Source organism: Lithobates pipiens, unplaced genomic scaffold, assembly GCF_037356315.1.
Source record: "Lithobates pipiens isolate NorthernLeopardFrog02 unplaced genomic scaffold, aLitPip1_a1.2 Scaffold_16, whole genome shotgun sequence".
Taxonomy (NCBI): Eukaryota; Metazoa; Chordata; class Amphibia; order Anura; family Ranidae; genus Lithobates; species Lithobates pipiens.
This window is the reverse complement of record NW_027507748.1, coordinates 316,554,613-316,570,786: the sequence shown is the minus strand read 5'-3', so window position 1 is coordinate 316,570,786 and position 16,174 is coordinate 316,554,613. Positions and strand designations below refer to the sequence as shown.

General features: G+C 40.7%; 1 protein-coding gene across 3 annotated transcripts in view; it reads left to right on the top strand.

Moving 5' to 3' along the window:
* The window catches only part of ADORA1 (adenosine A1 receptor), a 189,864-nt gene that overhangs the window by 5,654 nt on the left and 168,036 nt on the right, over nt 1–16,174 (top strand). Inside the window, exon 1 of one of the 3 annotated variants that reach the window (XM_077481657.1) lies at nt 10,717–10,861. The exons of the other annotated variants lie outside the window; for them this stretch is intronic. The gene's annotated coding sequence lies outside the window, so the exon portion shown is untranslated. Of the gene's footprint in view, nt 1–10,716; nt 10,862–16,174 lie in introns of those variants that run through there. 3 annotated transcript variants of the gene reach the window in all.

The following is a 16,174-nucleotide window of genomic DNA, read 5'->3' as shown; positions in this document are numbered from 1 at the left end:
CCTCAATGGCTGACTTTACCTCTGGGTTTTTTTTTTTTAAAGATTACATTCCAAACATATTCAGTTCCTATGTTTACAGCTTTGGGCTTGTGTCAATGGCATTAGTTTGGCATCAAGTTTGAGATGCTTCTGAGATCATTTAGAATTCATTGACTGGTGTATTTGACTAGAATTTGACGTGAGGTCAGTTCTATTTTACATTCCCATAGACTTGTATGGGAATGCAAAGCCTGTTGCCACAAGCCCATGAATAGTCTGACATAAATGCTTTTTAAATGTTTACATTTTTGTTTATTTTATTTTTCAAGATGCTAGTATCCTTCTCCCACCCTTGTATGCAGACTGTCAAGCCTTTTCCATGATGGTTAAATCAAGGGACCATTTAATCTTTAGTTAGAGAAATCCGTGGGTTATTGCCTTGGGCTGCAGGTGGTATCGCCAAAGGGGAAGCACAATATTGATGAACAATGTTGATTGAAGTGAAGTAGTAGACGTCATAGGATACAGGAGAAATAACTGCTGCAGGGATATAGAGTAAGTGTAGTATCAAAAACTTCTGCATGTGTACCAGAGTTCTAAATCTAAAACCTAATTGATGCAGTATATAATGAAACTGGGTCTCCTGAAATCTAGGCTATATTATTTTTAATAAGGAAATGGTACACATTATAACATGAAAGAAAAATTACTAAAGAAGTAAAATTGTAGAGAAAAATTCATTGGACAATTTGCATGTAATATATACAACGTGCAATAAAACTTTGAGAGTTTCGGATATAAGGCCCAGGATTCATGAATGAGCACAGGAAAATTTTCTTTTCTTTGAGCCTATTATTGAATTACAGCCACGGACTCTGTAAGACGCCTAGGGTTATTTTCAGCTATCCAGTCTGCTTCCTGTGGTTTACAGTGGTCAACTTTGCAAGCTAAAGGCTGTGGCTGGGCTACAGCCAAATGTCCTTTGTGCTTGCCATCTGGTAAGCAGTTTTAAATTATGGTGGTCGGGCACTTTTTCTTTGTGTGGTGTCACTGTTGTGTCATGTAAAGGAGGACTGATTTCCCTATGGACTATTATTTTGCCTAATCATCATTTATCTACTACATTTAAATTGGGCTATTTGGCACAGTTCTCCCCCTTTTTCTTTTAATATATCTGTTGGATTAGTGTACAAAAAATAGCTGGCAAAATGTCTTTTTTTTTCCCCACTAATCTCAACTACGGTAATCACTATGCAGTATGTACAAAAATATGTTTCTTGCGTTGTATAAACCACAACATACTGTATTTAATATACCTTGTATAATGTACTGGCTTGATCAGAGCAAACATGTAATTTACCAAGCCAGTGTGTTGTGGCAAACATCTGCATATTCACCACCTGTCACTAGGAGAGATGCTAGGTGGAAAAACTGTAATAGATGTCCGAAAGAGGTTGTTTTATGGACATACTATTTTAGAGATTTTTCCTTCCTTTCCACTTGTCACTTGGAGAGGATCTGAAGAAAAATCTCCCCAACAGGGACATAGCAATATGAATTTCCATATGTTTTAAACAGACACTCTAAAATAGCCCCCTCCTGTAGATACATAGGGGTTGATTTACTAAAGGCAAATATACTGTACACCGCCCCGCATAATCTTGATCATTTTTCTACTTTTTCTGATTATAATCTCAGAGCATCATCAGTGAACTCAGTTTAGTCTAGTTAACTTTTGTAAAGAGCTTGCTTTAACTGAAGTGAGTGTAAGAATATGTATATAGTTTTGTGTGCTTAATCCCAAAGCAGTGGATCTCTGTAGATCAGTGAGTTCATGAAATGCACAGTGAGTATCTGACTGTGATTCCTCAGGAAGTTACAGCCAGCTGCCCAATCCAAGATCACTGAACCAGGGACCCACAGTGGTGAGAAGAATTGGTAATGGGAAGACGTCACTGGACTCCATGGGCTTGTAAGTACCTGTGTTTTTTTTTTTGTTTTTTTTTTAAATTGTCAGCAGATACATATGTATTTGTAACGGCTGACTTTTATTTATTTATTTTTTTAAATGGGTAAAATTCCTCTTCAAGTAATTCTTTAATGATTTACAGGGCAGATCTTGGGCAGGGAAATGATCATAGGCAATTGTGGAAAGTAGAGACGACCCTCAAATACTAAAGTCCAGATGTGTGAGAGAAGTGATAATGTACGTGCACACAGTAACAGCACTCTGCAGGGTGAGATAGTGTAAGAACAGCAGATAATGAACATCCTTGGTGTATAAATAGTACAATGTTTGTGTACATCAGAACCAACAAAGGAAAAAAATGGAACAAAAGTCACTGTGTGGTGATTTAACGTTACGTATATCAGACAATAGTTCCCAACAAAGACAAGTTCCTTTTATTTTAAATCATTTGTTTCTTTAATTAGTATGATAGTACATTGTTGGCGAGGTTGAAAAAAGTCATCAAGTCCAACCTGTGTGTGTGTTTTTATGTCAGCATTACACTGTATATCCCTGTATGCTATGGTTGCTCTGGTGCCTATCTAATCGTTTTCTGAAATTATCTATGCTCCCTGCTGAAACCATTGCCTGTGGAAGAGAAGTCTTCATCCTTGCCGTTCTTATAGTAAAGTAACCTCTACGCAGTTTAAGGTTAAACCGCTTCTCTTCTAATTTTAGTGAATGGCCTTGTGTCTTTTAAAATTCTGTTTCAAGAAAGAGTTTTATTCCTATTGTGGGGTCATCAGCACGGTATTTGTATATTGAAATCATATCCTCTCTCAAGTGTCTAATCTCCAGAGAGAATAAGTTTAACACTTGCAGTCTTTCCCCATAGCTGAGATCCTCCAGTCCCTAAAATAGCTTTGTTGCCCTTCTCTGGACTTTCTCCAGTTCTAGCACATCCTTCCTGAGGACTGGTGCCCAGAACTGGATAACATACTCCAGGTGCGTCCAGACCAGAGTCTTGTAGAGTGGGAGAATTATCGTTTTATCTCTGGAGTTAATCCCCTTTTTAATGCATGGTAAAATTCTGTTGGCTTTGCTCATTTATGAATACATTAAATAGGATTGGACCCAGAACAGAACCCTGGGGGACCCCACTTTCCACACCGGACCAATCTGAGTACCCTCCATTTATCACTACCCTCTGAGCTCACCCCTGTAGCCAGTTTTCAATCCATGTACTCACCCTTTGATCCATGCTGGCAGACCTTAGTTTGTACAGTAAACGTTTATGGGGAACTGTATCAAATGCCTTTGCAAAATCCAGATAAACCATGTCTATGGGCCATCCTTTATTTAGATGGCAGCTCATCTCCCCATAGAAGGTTAATAGATTGGTTTGGCAAGAACGATTATTCATGAATCCATGCTGATTACTGCTAATGATACCGTTCAAAAATCTTGTATATAGTCCCTTATTATCCCCTCCAAGAGCTTGCAAACTATTGACGTTAGGCTAACTGGTCTGTAATTCCCTGTGATATATCTTGGTCTTTTTTTAAGTATTGGTGCCACATTGGTTTTTCTCCATTCTTCTGGTACCATATCATTCAGTAGATTGTTCTTAAAAATAAGGAAGTCTGGCAGTTACTTGACTAGAGTTCCTTAATGACCCTTTGGGTGCAAGCCATCTGGTCCAGGTGACTTATTAATGTTAAGTTTATCAAATCTATTCCTATATCTATCCTCTGTTAGCCATGAGGGTGCTTTCTGTGATGTGTCATAAGGATAAACATTGTAGTCCTGGTTTCTGATTCCCCTTGTTTCCCTCGTGAACACTGAGGAGAAGAATAAATGCAGTACCTTCGCCATCTCTCCATCTTTTGTAACCAGATTCCCTTCATCATTCTTGATGATGGTAAGGTTCAATTGTGTGACTGGATGCTATTTTGGGGCAAACTCAGGTCCTATAGGTTATCTTATATAGTATTGTACCACCTGTTTTTTGTTTTGTTTTGTTTTTTATCAGGAAAATGTTTATTGTACCAAAAGTCAACAGGCATACAATACACTAAACAATAAGGGTAAGAAACCCAGGACATACAATAAACAATTCTACATAATTTACTATATGTACACTGACAATATGACCTGGTTCCCATATTACCCCAAAATTGTTAGGTAAGTAGAGGATATTTTAGACATGAAACATGACACATAAGTACAAAGTCAAAACAAAACATACATTTAAAAAAAAAAAAAAAAAAAAAAATGTACCCAAGAGTATTATTTTCCCCTTACGGAGGATGAAACCAACAGCCAATAGGCCATATATAATCTAATGTTTTGCCAACCCAGGAAAAAGTAACAGAGGCAGCCTCCCCGACAGAGAACTAGGTGCAATTTTGAATCCGTCTCGTGTAAGATTACTTAATACAAGTCCAATTCCTCCGTGTCCTACCATGGATAAGGAACTAAGAGATACTGAGCACTTATACCTGCAGTAATCTATGCTTAATCAGTTGAGGTGGGGTGAGCCCAGGAGTATCCAACCATGCCTGCCAGATAGAAGAGAACTTGCGATTGCCATTTCTGTGTTGATATGTTAGCCATTCTCTTATAATTATGCAATTGACCTGTTCTATGCAATATTTCCTAGTGGGAGTGTGTGAGGATAGCCGGAATCTAGATATTTGTTTCCGGGCTATGTACAGAAGCTTCAGTACAGCTATATTACTCAAGGAGAACAAAGACTTCCTCATCTACTGCTCCCAACAGACAAACCATAGGATCTGGTGGAACCTTAATCATATATACTGCAGAAATAGTATAAGTAGCATCTGTTTAATCGTTTCCAGGCATTGATTTTATAAGGGCTTGGTGGATATCCAGTGCATAGGCATGCGCACAAGGTGTGCCAGGTGTGCCCATGCACACCCTAATCACCCTGTGCAGCAAAGATTCCCCCTACTACCCTGGCTCTCCCCAGCTGGCTTCTCTCCTCTCCGCTTCCCCAAAATGTTGCTGCAGGGATGTTTTAGGATAGGTAGGGGAAGGGGCCGGTAAATAGGTAGGGGAAGGGACCTGTAAATATGTAAATTGCCGGCCCCTTTCTTTTCTGAACGAACATCGCAAGTGATGAGTAGTGTATGTTTGAGCTTTGGGATGCACACCCTAATGCACTAGGCTGCACACACCTATGATCCAGTGTATCACCACCATTACTTGCCATAAAATAGAAGTAAACCTTAAAACATAATTCCACTTTTGTTGAGAAAAAAACATCCCCCTCTGGATGATCTATGTACATTGCAAGGATTATAACAACCTTTGCTGCAGATTCCTACCTTTTGTTATTTGAAGTAATCCATGTGTGTTTGTCTGTGCCTCTGTACTGAGTGCGTCTAATGGAAGTGGTTTCATAATTAACTGTCAGGTGTGCAGCTGCAGGGCACTAATGAGTAAATCTGCTGGGCCTGCATCCCTTCAGACATGTTCCTATTGAAAGTATCTCTTCAAAAAGGACAAAAATGAAATTTTTGTGTCCTGAAATCTGACTTGTATCATAGACCCCATACACACTTTTAGATTTTCTGCAGATTTTTTGTTTTCAGATTTACCAAAAACCCTTTTAAAAAAAAAAACAACATCTATATACCAATATACAGTATCTCATGAAAGTGAGTACACCCCTCGCATTTTTGTAAATATTTTATTATATATTTTCATCTGACAACACTGACGAAATTACACTTTGCTACAATGTAAAGTAGTGAGTGTACAGCTTGTATAAGTGTAAATTTGCTGTCCTCTCAAAATAACTCAACACACAGCCATTAATGTCTAAACCGCTGGCAACAAAAGTGAGTACACCCCTAAGTGAAAATGTCCGAATTGGGCCCAAAGTGACAATATTTTGTGTGGCCCCCATTATTTTACAGCACTACCTTAACCCTCTTGAGCATGGAGTTCACCAGAGCTTCACAGGTTGCCACTGGAGTCCTCTTCCACTCCTCCATGATGACATCACGGAGCTGGTGGATGTTAGAGACCTTGCGCTCCTCCACCTTCGGTTTGAGGATGCCCCATAGATGGTCAATAGGGTTTAGGTCTGGAGACATGCGTGCCCAGTCCATCGGTGTGTCCCCTGACCAAGCTTACACCAGTAACAAAGAGATAACCCCTGCCCACACCTATAACTGGCCTTCACAGCAAGAAACACATGGAAGGGCGAATGCATTAAAGACAAAACCAGAGAAAATTCCCAGCTAAAAAAAAAAGTGTTGTTTGTATAAATTAGCAAAATGGAAAATATATGAACCCAAATCAAATCAATATTTGGTGTGACCACCCTTTGCCCTCAAAACGGCATAAATTCTTCTAGGTATACTTGCACACAGTGTTTGAAGTAACTTGGCAGGAAGGTTGTTCCAAACATCTTGGAGAAATAACCACAGGTCTTCTGTGGATGTAGGCTGCTTCTTTCTGTCTCTTCATGTGATCCCATACAGACTCACTGATGTTGAGATCAGGGCCCTGCGGGGACCAAACCATCACTTCTAGGACTCCTTGTTCCTTACATCAAAGATTGTTCTTAATGACATTGGCTAAATGTTTGGGGTTGTTGTCTTGCTGCAGAATACACTTGGGGTCAATCACACGCTTCTCTGATGGTATGGCATGATGAATAAGTATCTGCCTGTATTTCTCAGCATTGTGGACACCAGTGATCGTGACCAAATCTCCGACTCCATTTGCAGAAATACAGCCCCAAACTTGCAAGGAACATCCACCATGCTTCACTGTTGCCATGCTTCAACAAACTGCCTCCTGCTACAGCTAATTAATTAAAATTTTGCCTCCTCAGTCCAGTGTACCTGCCGCCATTTTTCTGCACCCAAATTCCTATGATTTTGTACATAGTTAGGTTGCTTAGCCTTGTTTTCACATCGGAGATATGGCTTTTTTGCCATAATTCTTCCATAAAGACCACTTCTGTCTAGAATTTTCAGGACAGTAGATGGATGTACGTGGGTCCCACTGGTTTCTACCAGTTCTGTGCTGATGGCACTGCTGGAAATCTTCCAATGTCAAAGCTAAGTAAGCATGATGTGTCAGCTGCATTAAGGTTCCTTGGCCGATCTATGCATCTACAGTCCTCAACGTTGCCTTTTTGTTTGTGCTTCTTCAAAAGAGCTTGAACAGCACTCCTCAAAACCACAGTCTGCTTTGAAATCTTTGCCTGGGAGTGACCTAGCTGATGCAGTATAACTACCTTGTGTCTTGTTACTGTGCCATGGTGTATGACCTGTGACATGAAATGGTCTTCCACAATTCCACAACCACACCTTAGCAGAGTTTGGCTGTTGCACCCCCCCCCCCCAATTTTTAAGTCTCCTACACAGCTGTTTCAGGTTTTGACTGTGTTTAAACCTACATATGATATTAATCATTAGCACCTGCTTGGTATAATTGATCAAACATACATCTGACGCCAATCCTACAAAGCACATTTTGATTTGAATTTTTCTTCTGTTACCTCACTATTTCATTTTGTAAATTGATAAAAAAAGTATTAAATTTATATAATTTTGAAATCATTCTTACTTTACAACATTTTGTGTGTGTGTGTGTGTATTCTATTTTGGCTCACAATATTTATTATATTTTACATGTATTTAATTGCACTATGATATATATATATATATATATATATACACATACATACCGTATATACTCGAGTATAAGCCGAGATTTTCAGCCTCTTTTTTGAGGCTGAAAGTGCCCCCCTCGGCTTATACTCGAGTCATCGCTGTCTGTCTGCCCGATCAGCGTGTCGAGCAGACAGACAGCGGCCATTCTAGGATTCAAAGGCCGCGCCTCCGTCGGTGATAGGCGGAACACTGAATTTCCCAGCAGTCTGTGTTCCGCCTATCACGGACATCCTCTCATCCTCGTCCGTAGTATGAGGATGAGCGGACGTCCATGATAGGCGGACCACTGACTGCTGGGAAATTGAGTGTTCCGCCTATCACGGACATCCGATAGGCGGAACACTCAATTTCCCAGCAGTCAGTGGGAAATTGAGTGTTCCGCCTATCACCGACGGAGGCGCGGCTTTTGAATCCTAGAATGGCCGCCGACGAAGAGCTGAAGGACGGAGGCTTGGCTCGGGACGGGCCGGGACGGGACGCAGGCTGGACGGGACGCAGGCTGGACGGGACGCAGGCTGGACGGGACGCAGGCTGGACGGGACGCAGGCTGGACGGGACGCAGGCTGGACGGGACACAGGCTGGACGGACACAGGCTGGACGGACACAGGCAGGCTGGACACAGGTAGGCTGCACGGACACACACACACACACACACACACACACACACACACAGATGCATGCACACACACACACACACACACACACACAGGGATGGATGGACACACACACACACGGATGCATGGACACACACACACACACACACACACACACACGGATGCATGGACACACACACACACACACACACGGATGCATGGACACACACACACACACACACACACGGATGCATGGACACACACAGGGATGGATGGACCCACAGGGATGGACGGACACACAGGGATGGACAGGCATGTCTCACCCTCGGCTTATACACGAGTCAATAATTTTTTCCAGTTTTTTGGGGGTAAATTGGGGGCCTCGGCTTATATTCGGGTCGGCCTATACTCGAGTATATACGGTATATATTTTGGCACACTTGGCAAGTGTATATTACATTGAGCGCAGTTTATATAGTACTAGAAGTGTTGTCTGTCTTTATGATATTGAAGTATTATTAAAGGTTTTTTCTCCAGCCAAGTAATACAGCCAAATATTCCTGAGCTTTAAAGTTATTGCAACGGTGTCACTCCAAAGATTTTAATATAGATTTGAGAAAAAGAATTAGACTTGAAAATGTGATCTTAACCACTTACAGACCGGACCATTTTGCTGGTCAGAGACCAGACCACTTTTTGCGATTCGGCACTGCGTCGTTTTAACCGACAATTGCGCGGTCATGCGACGTGGTTCCCAAACAAAATTGACGTCCTTTTTTCCCCACAAATAGAGCTTTCTTTTGGTGGTATTTGATCACCCCTGCGGTTTTTATTTTTTGCACTATAAACAAAAATAGAGTGACAAGTTTGAAAAAAACGCATTATTTTTTACTTTTTTGTTATAATAAATATCCCCCAAAAATATATAAAAAAACTTTTTTTTCCCCTCAGTTTAGGCCGATACTTATTCTTCTGCATATTTTTGGTAAAAAAAAATCACAATAAGCGATTATTGATTGGTTTGCGCAAAAGTTATAGCGTTTACAAAATAGGGATAGTTTTATGGCATTTTTATTAATAATTTTTTTTTTTTTTACTAGTAATGGGGGCGATCAGCGATTTTTATTGTGACTGCGACATTGCGGCGGATACATCGGACATTTTTGACACATTTTTGGGACCATTGTCATTTATACAGTAATCACTGCTATATAAATGCAGTGATTCCTGTGTAAATGACACTGGCAGTGAAGGGGTTAACCAGTGGGTGGCAGTGTAGGGGTTAAGTGTTCCTAGGGGTGTGTTACTAACTGTGGGGGGGCTTGGCTTTCATTTAGTGAACACTGATCTCTGCTCCAATCACATGGAGCAGAGATCAGCGTCACTAGTTGCTAGGCAGAATGGGGAAATGCTGTTTACACGGCATTTCCTCCATTCAGCCGCCCCGTGAGACGATCGCTGGTATGGCCGCGGCGATCGAGTCCGCGGGACCCGCAACTGGACTCACGGGGGTCCCAACCGGCACGATGGCAGGGCGGCATTGAAGATTGGACGTACCTGTACGCCAATATGACTGCCTGTGCCATTCTGCCGACGTACATCGGCGTGCGCCGGTCGGGAACCGGTTAAATGTCAAAAACTATTGAAAAATGGGACTGCTTATGCTGTAAAACTAAATTTTGACTAGGCTTGTTATTCAGGATTATCTTAAAAAATCTTAATTCTAACTATAATTGTAGGCTTTGTTTTCACCTTTTTGTGTTTTTTAGAGCTTATTCCATCTAACTCCATCTTTTGCATCACATTAAACCTATATAGCAGGGATATGCAATTAGCGGACCTCCAGCTGTTGCAGAACTACAAGTCCCATGAGGCATAGCAAGACTCTGACAGCCACAAGCATGACACCCAGAGGCAGAGATATGATGGGACTTGTAGTTGGAGGTCTGTTAATTGCAGATCCCTGCTATATAGGATGTAACATAGGGTGCAAATGGGACCCTCAGACCGCCCTCCCATGATAAAGCACGGGAGGTTCTTTTCAACAGCCTCTCTGCAACAGCTGTCATTTTTTGAAATAAATGTACATTTTTTTCCCCTGCAAATATTTTTGCCTTTATTTATTTTTCTAAAAAGTGGAAAATTGTGCATGTAAAAAGCACCTAAAAAACCGGAGGCTGCACAACACTCTTGGGTTGATTTACTAAAACTGCAGAGTGCAGAATCTGGGGCAGCTGTGCATGGTAGCCAATCAGCTTGTTCAATTAAGTTTTAATAAAAAAAAAAAGAAATGGAACGCGATTGGTTTCTATGCAGACCTGCACCAGATTCTGCACTCTCCAGTTTTAGTAAATCAACCCTCTCTGTGTTTTTGATGTCTTCATCAGACAGAGAGTGATACAAGGCATACTTTGCTTTCAGCCACAGGGTGTTGCATGCCTTATCTCTGCTGTGTTGTGTAAAAACTCATACTCTGTTGCATGTACAAACTCGTGCATTGGCTGGGTGCTGCCTTCAAGTAGCCACTACGGACACTATCTGGTCTTCCCTTACTGATTTATCGTAGCAGACCTGGAAGCGATCCCTTTGCTTTTTATGACATGCCTGCTTATGTCATGTGTTTGTGAGTATAACTACTGTTGTTTTTCATTTCTCAATACATTTTATTAAGGTAATGTACTAGGTCGGTGTGCCCTCTTTGTTGTTTTGCAGTGTATATAAGGATAGCCATTGTCCTGAGGGACAGCAAGACATATTGGTGGTGATGAAGAGTTGATACAAATTTGCCTCAAAGCATATCATTCGATCCCAGGAGAGCATTCTTTTGCTGCCTTTAAGTGAACCTATTCTGTACCCTTATGTACCCTTATGTTGGGACTAGGGCTGAAACAACGAATCGATTAATCGTCAACTAATCGATTATGAAATTAATCGATTACTATTTTCATAATCGATTAATCGCCCAGTAACATAATGGGTTAAAAAACACTAAAATGAGCCCTTTATAGTACAAAAAAAGCAAATAATCGCTACTGTAAATATTACTCTCACTGTTCTACAGTAAAAAAATATTAACCCCTTATAGTAGTGATTATCTGCTTTTTCTACTATAAAGGGCCAATTTTAGTTTTTTTTAACCCCATTACATTACTAAACGTGTTAGACCTGGTTCACATCTATGTGTTTTTTGGTGCTTTTTGCAGAAATGCACTAGTTCATTTACATGGTTTCCTATGGAACACGTTCACATCTGAAAGGGTCAGGGACTTTTAACGCAAAATGGTGTTCAATATACTTCAATGGAGAAGCTGCAGAAAAGCATGTAATGCGTTTTTGCAGCAATTTGTGTTTTTTAATCTGCCCAAAAAATTGCAAAAATGCCAACTGCAGTAAAATTGCGTGCGCAGAAATCAAAACACACAGCAAAAGGCACTGCAGAAACAGATCAAAAGCAAACTGCATAGGTGTGTACCGAGCCTTATGCTGGCCACACGGATCAATTTTCGGATTAGAATATTCAGACAAAAAAATCTTTGTACATTCGCTGAATGAAAGAATTTTGTTTGAAATTTCCACTTGTTTTTAAAATGAATTTAATATCTGAACAAAAACCACATCCACTGTCTGAAAAGTCCCTTGACGAAGAAGTTTTCTATTATTTCTAAATTTTCCCATCACTGTGGTTGAAAATGAATGTCAATTTGACCCACTTTTTTTTTTTTTTTTTAAGGTTATTAACCGATTAATCGATTAATCGAAACAATAATCGGCCAACTAATCGATTATGAAAATTATCGTTAGTTGCAGCCCTAGTTGGGACCCTTATGTAAACAACAAAGGTCTTGTTTGCACTCTTTCATTATATGCAAGCAAATCCAGCCACTCATCTCAGTTCTGGTAGAGTTTAGATATACTTTACGACAGGCGTAGACAAATCTCAGAGACTGGTTAGCCAGCTGAAGAAGGTAGGTGTCATCATGAACAGGTGTGACCAGATTGTGTGGATTGCAAAGAGGAAACCAAAACACATGTAAAGTGAATAAGAATAATGTTTATTTAAGATAAGTGATATAAATAAGTAAACACCGCAAATACAAATAGTGCTCAACCAACCAACAGAAACCCACAGACAACAGATAATATATATAGCCAAAGGGAAGTACCGAAATCAAACACGTTAGCCAGGCCAGGGTCATACACAGGGGATCAGCAAATGAACAAGGGCAGGACAGGAGAGGGAGATAATGGATGGGATCAAGCTTACAAGGGTACAGGAACAGAGGAGACACAGGATCAGGATGGGTTCAGGCTCAGGCTCAGGCTCAGGCTCAGGTTCAGGGTTCAGGGTTCAGGTACGGGTCAGGGCGCAAGGAAGAAAGATACCAAGGCCAACATGTGAGTGCTTGCTGGGTATTTATGGGACTGCCAGTGATTGTCCTCATGTAACACCTGAGCACAGGGAGTGTTGTCTGCTCCATACTGCCAGGATCCATCCGCTGGTGGACGTCAGTACTGTGGCCCAATGATGACATAACATCAGCAGGGAAAGACTCTCCTGACAGTTCCAAACTGCCAGGAGACACCTGTGGGTGGACCTCAGTACTGCACACCAAATGATAGATCTTACCAGCAGACGGACCCTTTCCTGACAGTAGGATGTAGCACACTACAGTTGGTTGCCATGTCTGTTCATTTCTCAATCCCATTTTACTGATAAACGTGTGTGTGTTGGTTTGTGTGTAACTAGATCACTAAAACTGACCCAGACAAATCCTGTTGCTATTGCTTTTTTTTTATCTGATCCATACATGTATGTGGTACACAGTACTGATGACCTGATCTGTCCACACACACACTTACACACACACACACACATAATTGACTCATATGCGCTCTATTTCAAGGTACTGACCTATATGTTCTATCAATCATTTGCACACAAAAAGCAGCAGAAGACACACTTGCAACCGGTTGAGGAAATCTAGTGGTGGTTGTCAAAACTGCATATAAAATTCCTAAATATCTGGTTGTAATGTCCCAAAAATTCCCAAATACTTGGTTGTAATGTCTCTTCTGCAAGGAAATAAACTTTCCTGCCTGTGTGCAGTGGCTCACAGCATGTAAGCTGAGCTGCTCATGGGCCGGTCTGATCCTCAGTGTGCCAGAATGATGGCTTCCTGTGCAGGAATGATATCATCCTGCACCGGTCAATGAAGGCGTTCAAAAACTGGAACACAGAAGAAGATGCCTCTAAGGGACAAGACCGTTGATGATTATAGAAGCTGCCTTTATTTAACCTTGTCCATTTAGAGGCCCCCCCGCAGGCTTTTTCCGGGTCTATTGCACTTTTTGGGGTTTCGTGTTAACATGGCCTTATGAACAGAATATAAAGCTGCAAGGATCTCCTGTGGGTTGGAATCCCACTGAAAATGACAATCTCATCCAGCTATGCCAAAGCATTTGCTTTGTGGGCTCATGCGGTACATTCTCTGAAATGAGGTTGGGGGCCCCACGTAGGGCAAAAATGAGGATCCTGCACTGGTATGACACATCTAGTATCACAAAAGCTGATTGTGGTTAGTGTTTAAGGGATCTTGCCAATGCTTTGAGCATCAAATTTGAATATTTCTTGCCAAATTAGTTTATTATTTTTTAAATATAACAAAGATTGACAAATTGAGTACATACAAGGATGGTACAGCGCTCTAACTAAAATAAAATGATTACTAACATATTAAAATTAATAAAAAGTTCAAAGATAGCTTTTGAGTCAAAAAGTCCACGTGAGGAATCTTCAGTGGTATACAGTCAGTTCATGCATAAAGTGACTTAGTGCCAAGGGGGGGACCACCACCAATGGTAAAATTGGCTGCTCACCTCATCGTATGGACCCTTTAAATTACAGAGGGTCGTATGCACTTAAATATCAACTCATCCAATCGCTGTACTCCTCTCCGACAATATCCGACCAATTCACAAACGAAAACACAGCTTTCTCCTATTCAGAGTCAAATGAACTGACACGTTCGTGGAATACCCACACTGGATCGGTATATAGCAGTATTCACAATTCCTCAGACCATGTGGATAGAAAGACAGGCCATAGTGCTCTCCATAGAAAAACGTTTTAATGATGAATATACATAAAAAACACACTTACAATAACGAAGCTTCATACGATCTTTAAAATGATCAATGACCGCGGGTGACGTCACGTGATCTCCGTCCATACGTTACGTCCCTATGGGCGGGACTTCATCAGCGGACACGGCTTTCCGTGTCCGCTGATGAAAAAGATCGTATGATAAAGATCTATGAAGCTTCGTTATTGTAAGTGTGTTTTTTATGTATATTCATCATTAAAACGTTTTTCTATGGAGAGCATTATGGCCTGTCTTTCTATCCACATGGTCTGAGGAATTGTGAATACTGCTATATACCGATCCAGTGTGGGTATTCCACGAACGTGTCAGTTCATTTGACTCTGAATAGGAGAAAGCTGTGTTTTCGTTTGTGAATTGGTCGGATATTGTCGGAGAGGAGTACAGCGATTGGATGAGTTGATATTTAAGTGCATACGACCCTCTGTAATTTAAAGGGTCCATACGATGAGGTGAGCAGCCAATTTTACCATTGGTGGTGGTCCCCCCCTTGGCACTAAGTCACTTTATGCATGAACTGACTGTATACCACTGAAGATTCCTCACGTGGACTTTTTGACTCAAAAGCTATCTTTGGACTTTTTATTAATTTTAATATGTTAGTAATCATTTTATTTTAGTTAGAGCGCTGTACCATCTGTTTGATATGTTGTATTTTGGGATTTGGTAATTGATCCTTGGTGTCCAGCAGCTTTTCGTAAAGGGGTTGTACTGCGCTGATTTTTTCTGTATTTACATACAAGGATGGGGGTACAACATTCAAATAGCAATAAAGCTAAACATATTGATTTATGAACAGGATGAGTACATGACAATGTAAAAATGTAACAAGTAGTACAACGAATAAACTAATAAAGTATTACATCGAAAGCATTAGAAAATTCCATCACAACAAAAAAGTAAGCTAGTGGCTCATTTTGCAAGAGCAGTAATAAGGAGATCGATCTAATAGGTATATTTTAAAAACAGAAGAGATCATGGGGGTTATTTACGAAAGGCAAATCCACTTTACAATACAAGTGCAACAGTGTACTTGAAATTGCACTGAAAGTGTACTTGGAAGTGCAGTCGCTGTAAATCTGAAGGGTAGCTCTGAAATGAGGGGAAGCTCTGCTGATTTTATTAGTCATTCAGCTAAAATGCTGTTTTTTTATTTTCCTTGCATGTTCCCCTCGGATCTACAGCGACTTCCAAGTGCACTTTAAGTGCAATTTCAAGTTCACTTTGCATTTGTAGTTTGCACTTGTGGATTTGCCTTTAGTAAATAACCCCCATGTGTTTCTAAGTACCGCACAATATTTAAAGAAAGGTAGAAAACAAAAAATAGGAGTAGCTAGAAAGAAGAGGGTAGGCAAAAGGGGGAAAGGGAATGGGGGGGGGGGGTGTTACAAGTGGTGATGCGATCCCAAATGAATAGAAAGTACTATCAAGGCAAGTAGAGTAAAATTACCAATAATAGTGTGTATCAAAGTCTGGAGGTAAACAATGTTTAACCCAAGGAAGCCAGAGTTTCTCAAATTGACCAAATCGATCTCTTTTGATTGCTTCCATTTTAGCATGAATAAGAGCTTCATTAGTTCTGTGTATGGCTTGGCTAGAATTAAATATTGAGTTTTCCAAGCCTTAGCAATGGTTTGTTTGGCGGGTTGTTAGGAGCTGTAAAAGAAGGCAAAACTGATTCTGTGTGATCCCACCAGGCTTCAGGTTTAACAGGCTTGTAGCAAGATTGGACTGAATAGGTGTATCAAAGATTTTGGAGTCAAAAACTGCTAAAT